Source organism: Equus asinus, chromosome 14 (genome assembly GCF_041296235.1).
Source record: "Equus asinus isolate D_3611 breed Donkey chromosome 14, EquAss-T2T_v2, whole genome shotgun sequence".
Lineage (NCBI taxonomy): Eukaryota > Metazoa > Chordata > Mammalia > Perissodactyla > Equidae > Equus > Equus asinus.
Genome location: NC_091803.1, coordinates 4,127,480 through 4,133,955, shown reverse-complemented (window position 1 = coordinate 4,133,955; position 6,476 = coordinate 4,127,480).

Genomic DNA, 6,476 nt, shown 5'->3' with positions numbered 1-6,476 from the left:
CCCCTCTCCTGAGAGGGAGAGCGTCTGCCGAGGGGGCGGATGTGCAGACCGCTCTCCAAGCTGCTTGCCCCGTCTGGGGTCAGTGTAGGGGGAGAGGTCATTGACTGGGATGTTTCAGAGAGAGAGACAGAGAGAGAGAGAGAGAAATAAAGACAGAGATAGAGAGGGATGGAGATGGAAAGAGAGAGAGATGGAGACAGAGAGAGAAAGGAGTCCCACTCGCACCAGGACCCTTCTGCTCCTTGTTGAGCTCCGCGGAGACTTCGGACTGTGGGACGCGGTGCCTGCCACACCTCATCCTTCCCCCACGGGAGAGCAGAAAGGTTGAGTCTGAGCCGAGCTGTCGGTTGGACAAACCTGGGTTCCAGCCCCAGCCTCCCCCGCCCAGCTGTGCGGCTTGAGGCGGCCCCCTTGGCCTCGCTCAGCTGAGCTCAGTTGCCTCTTCTGCAAAATGGGGGAACAGCAGCAGCCACCGCATCGCAGGATCCTTGCTAGTTACTCTAGTGACGTGTGATGATGGCCAAGGCAGGGCTGGCACTGGCGCGGAGTCCCGCGGCTGTTAGCCCGGTCAGCGGGACCAGCAATAAAACGCCGGGGCCTCTGCCAGGCGGGGGCGATCGATCCTGCGGGGCCTGTGCCGGGCGGGTGGGCTTCTCGGCGAGGCCGGACCGGCCGGCCTGAGGGTCGTTTCCCGAAGCCTGCTTTGTTGAAGGGGACAGCTTGGGCGGCAGGGCCCCCCCCTCCCTGCCCGTCCCCTCGCCGTTCCAGAACATTCAGGCTGCAGGATGGGGATTCCAGCGGCCAGAGCTGGGGTCCCATCCCCTTGTCTCCAGGGCAGGGCGGGAGAGGAGCTCCCCAGAGCACTTGAGGCTTGGGGACCGGGATGCTGGGGCCACCACAGGGAGGCCCTCCATCGGGGACGGGCTCCTCGGCCGCCCTCGGTCAGCGCCCGGCTCTGCGGGTGTGGTTGGCTTCTGGCGGCCAGGCTGTCCCTCAGGCTGGGAAGGGGGCTGGATGTGGCCCTCGCCATGGCGGGGGCAGTGGGCAGTCCCCTGTCTCCACCCATCCTGCGGGATTCAGTGAGGGAACATTCTAGATGCCTCCACTCCGCCTTCCCGGAGCTGTCCTGGAGCAGCTCCCACCAGCTCTCCTGACCGATTATCACAATCTCAGGAAATTTTGCAAGACGGTTGTTAAACTCGGCCGTTATTAAAAATGAACCGAACTTACAAAGGTGAGACTTACTCGGAACTCATCACTTCCTAGTTGCCGTACTATTATCGATGCTCTCGAGTCATTTACGTCCACTGTATCTGGAAGGTGGCATTGCCGTGTGATGGCGTGCCACTGCGTTTCTGTTCCCCACTCTGTTCCACGTTGGCGTCTTGAAATTGGCCATAGTGGGAATATTTGCGCCACGGCAATGGGCCGATGCTACAAATCTCCCCCACCCCCACCCCCACACGGGGTCCTGCCTCCTCTCCTCTGGGGGTCCCTCAAACACATCCTGGACCCCTCATGGCCTGGACTCCAGCCTGGGGTCACCTCTCCATCGTGTCTCCTCCTTGGCCACTTGGCACCTCTCTGCTCCCTCCAACTCCTCCTATATCCAGACACATCGCTCCCAGGACAAAGCCGACGGGGCTGCCCACAGCACCAAGCCCTCCATGGCTCCCACCTGCCCACAGGACAAACCCAAGCTCCTCAGCCAGGCTCTCAAGGTCCGCTGCCGGCTCCGTCCATCTCACTGTTTGCCCTCCAGTTTCCACCGAATTCACGCTGCCAAGCAGAACTGCTCTGAAGCCCCGGCCCGAGGCCCTGCTCTGGTCCTCCTCGCAGCAGTCGTAGCCCCTTCCAGGGCCTGTGTGGAGTTTCCCCCCTGGCAGCCGGCCACATGGCTGGCGTGTGCAGCCCTAGGCCCGGGGTGACCAGGGGCCTGCGTGTGAGCCCAGAGCCTGGCCAGGCAGACGGGGGTGTCCACGCTCAGGCATGAGCGCTTCTTGACCGTGAGCACTGGGGCTGGCAGAGATGGGGGACCAGAGGCCAGAGATAGCAGAGTGACGGCTGCCACCCCCGTGTCCCGGCAGGGAGCTCGGTCACACCTGGCCTCCCAGGGTGTTAGGAAGGTGTGGACAGAACACAGTTATTTAACAGGTGGTCCGCTTGATTTTTCACTCTCCACGGTTTAGACTGGTGGCGTGTTGACCTTTCACCCTCTGACCCTCGCCGCAGGCCCTGCAAGTTTAGGAGCAGGCCGGACCCCAAGTTCCAGACTCGGCACCTTCGTTCACGTGGCTTCCTTGCTCAGGGGGCTGACGCGGTGGAAGCTCCTGAGCTGTCGGAACACCACCGATGTCTGTGGTCACTGTGACCACGGCTGTAGCGTCCAGAGGCAGCGACGGTCCCAAGGCTCCGGGGGGCATTTGCGCCAGGGCCCGCTCTCCATCCTCCTCCAAAGGGCTGGTCCCAGTTGGGGAGAAGCAGGGCGCTGGTGGAAGGCGCTGCGTCCTCCCGGGAAGGGGCTTATCTTGGCTGAATTCTCTTAATCCTCTTGGGGGATTAAGGAAACTCAATGCACGTGGCTTGATAATGCCAGTTAAAGATTTAATAGGCTTCAGGCTTTCCAAGAGAAGACTGGACAACTTTGTTCTTGCCTCGTGGGGTGACCTTGATCTGTGGCTCCGTTTCTCCACCTGGGAAGGAAAGGGTTGGTGGTGGTCTGTGGTCCCCGAAATGTTGTGTGTCTAAGGGGGTGGCCAGTGGTTGCCGGAGTGCGTGCTGGTTTGGACAGCTTCCCCATCCCGTTCGCCCCATGGGGGGTGGAGTGGGGCTGTCAGTCACGTAGCAGAAGGCCAGTCATGGGATAGCATCCACTGGAACACAGTAGTTGGCGGAGGATGGCCATATGGCTCAAGCTCAGCTCCCCAGAGCCTTCCTCGGAACTTCTGCCGGGTCTATCTGGTGGTTTTCTTCCCTGGTGCCTCTTAACTTGGGAAGATAAGATGAAGAGGCTGCAGCTACCTGTCTGCCACGTGCCGAGCACCTACGTGCAGGATGAAGTTCAGGATGACCAGCAGAACAGACGGAGAGAGAGGCAGAGCCCTGGCCGTATTATTTGTGGCCCTGGATCTAGCCCTACCTGATGCCTACCCTGTGAGCCAGCAAATTCCCGTTTTGGCATAAAGCTGTTTGAGTGGTGTTTCTGCCGCTTGGAACTAGAGGAGTATGGTTACATCTATGGTCAGGAAGAGGTGTCTATGGCTGTCATCAGAGCCTCAGTGGGGTCCCTGATTCCCTCCAAAGACTAAAAAGCCCTGAGGGAGGTTTCTTCGACTGTGGATGCTCAGCTCTCTCAGCAGCCCCCAGGCAGGATGATCTTGCTGGGTTCATCATCGGACTATGTAGAATGTCATCCCGTGCTTGCCCTTCCCCTCCCGCCCCGTCTGCTCTGTGCCCCGGGTGCCTGCCCCATATGGGCCACATCAATGGGGTCCCTGCCTCTGGCTGCTGGTTCGGTTTGACCAACGGGAAGCCCCAACGGGAGATTGGAGGGAGGGAGAAGAGTGAGGTCAGCGCATTTCTTCCCTGACCCCCTCCTGGCAAGGTCATCTCGGCTGGTCGTGTCCCTCAGTCGTAGGTCATGGCTTCCCGGGGTCCCTCTCTTCCTGACTCTCTCACTCCAGTTTCCAGTATCTGGTCTTTCCCTGAATCTTTGGGCTCAGGGGTGGTGACCATGCCAGCATTGCGCAGTGTCCCCGCCATTCCCGACCCCCTGCCCACGCTCACAGACGTGGTCCCTTGAATTATCCCAATCTGAGTGTGCCGTCTGCTCTCTGTTGGGATCTGAGAGATACAAGAGGCACGGACACCACGGAGGATCAAACAAAAAATGGTGACTCTGGGATTGCTGCGTAGACCCCAGATGGAGCAGGAAGGGGCGATGGCGGCCGGGATGACAGGACCTGGAGATGCTCAGTGCGTGCGCGTCCCTCTGGCACTCGGCTTCCCCATCAAAATGTGAGAAGTGGGGGCCGCCTGGTGGCGCAGCAGTTAAGTGTGGACGTTCCGCTTCGGCGGCCTGGGGTTCGCCGGTTGGGATCCCAGGTGTAGACATGGCACCGCTCAGAAGGCCGTGCTGTGGCAGGCGTCCCACATATAAAGTAGAAGAAGATGGGCATGGATGTTAGCTCAGGGCCAGTCTTCCTCAGCAAAAAAAAAAAAAAAAAAAAAAGAGGAGGATTGGCAGCAGATGTTAGCTCAGGGGTGATCTTCTTAAAAAAAAGAAAAAAGAATTTGAGAAGTGGGCCTGAAGGAACCAAGACCCCTGGGACGCCCACGCCCGAGGGTGGCGCATCTCATGTTTACAAACTTTAATTTTGCATCACTTATCACCCATCAAGGGATGGAAAAGATGTTCGAAGGGATGACACCCTGCCATGGGGAGGATGGGGCAGGGGGCACTCCCCTACTCCGCTGGTGGGAAGGTGCCTTACGGGAGCCTTTTTGCAAAGGATGATGGCCTTTCCGTTATCTCGTGCTGCGTAACAAAGCACCCCAAACCGAGGGTCAAAACAACAGCGGCCGTTGACTTTGCTCATGGACCTGGAGGTGAATGGGGCTCAGTGGGCCAGTTCTCACTCCGCGTCTTGAATGCGGCCACACTTGGATGGTGGCTTTCCCCCTTGTCCGTCTCTGCCTGGGCTGAGAAGGTGCAAAGTGCCGAGGGATGGAACTGCGGTGGCCTCCTGGTCACATCTCCCTCCTCCCACTGGGTCTCTCCATGTGCTGGCCTCACGTGGCTGGACTTCGTACACGGTGGCGTGTTGGGGGTTAAATTGTGTCCCCTCAAAAGATAAAGTCCTAACCCTAGTACCTGTGAAAGTGACTTTCTTTGGAAACAGGGCCTTTGCACAGGTGAAGAGGCCATCCAACCGGGTGAAAGTGCACCCAATTCAATGGCCAATATCCCCGGAAGGAGAGGGAGACACACAGAGTAATGATGGAGGCAGAGACCAGCGTGATGTATCTACGACCCAAGGAACACCGAGGATTGCCGGCCGCCACCGGAATCTAGGAGAAGGGCCTGGCGCCTTCAGAGGGAGCCAACCTGCCGACATCTGGATCTCAGACTTGGTGGCCTCCAGAGCCGGGACGATGAATTTCCGCTGTGCCTCAGTTTGCTCGAGCTGCCGTGGTGGAGTCCCTCAGACCAGGAGGCTTGAGAGGAATTTCTTGTCTCGCGGTTCTGGAGGCTGAAAGTCCCAGATGGAGGTGTGGGCGGGGCTGCCGTCTCCCGGAGTCCTCACGTGTCTCCCCTCTGTGCGTGTCTGTGTCCTCATCTCCTCTTCTGATAGGACCCCAGTCCTACTGGATTAGGGCCAGCCTGACAGCCTCCTTTTAACTTCATTACCTTTTTTTTTGTTGAGGAAGATTAGCCCTGAGCTAACATCTGCCACCAATCCTCCTCTTTTTGCTGAGGAAGACTGGCCCTGAGCTAACATCCATGCCTATCCACCTCTGCTTTATACGTGGGACGCCTGCCACAGCATGGCTTGCCAAGTGGTGCCATATCCGCACCCGGGATCCGAACTGGCGAACCCTGGGACGCTGAAGCGGAACGTGTGAACTTAACTGCTGTGCACTGGGCCGGCCTCCAACTTCATTACCTTTTGAAAGGCCCCACCTCCATATGCAGTCCTATTCCGTGGTCCTGGGGTTCAGGGCTTCAGATGAATTTTAGGGGACACAATTCAGCCCGCATGATGTTGTCTGAAGTCCCGGTTTCTGGTTCTCTGTTCCAGCAGCCACAGGAAGCGAGCGCATGACAACTCCGGGCTCCCAGAGCAGTTTTCCCGAGAGACACCGGGACTTTTCTTGCACGGTCCCTGTCGTCCACCATCCTGCCTCCTTCTGTTGTCGAGAGGAAGGGACCCGGACGCCGCCTCTTGACGGGCTGAGTGGCAAAGAGTTTCCAGCTGCCCTTTGACCCCCACTGAGGGGCGGCTGGGTTGGGAGAAGAGGTTGGTGGTGGGAAAAAAAAAAGGAGGAGAGAAGTTATGAAAAAGAACGATCGTAGTGAAATGACGTCATCTATCCAGCAGGATGCTCAGCAGAAGCTGACGGCGTGCGCTGCCTTATGAAATCTGGGTCAGCCAAGTCTCACGGGGCTTAATAAATATTCGCAGGGCAAACAGAGAACTCTGCACTTAGCCAAAAGTCAGCCTCCGGGTGCTCGAGAATCTGTCTGTGGAGCCCAGAAGAGTGGCAGATTCAACGCCTCTGTCGGTGTTCCTGATGTGGAGGCAAATGAAACAGTGCCCCACCCTGGCCCCAAGTTGTCACAGGGACCCAGCCAGCCTGGAAGCCCCTTCGTGGGCTGCAAAATCTTGTTCTCAGAGGGGTTTGTCATCCTCCCCGCAGGCTCAAACACAGGGACCGCTCGGCTCCTGCAATTTGCGGGTTAACACCCCCCACAG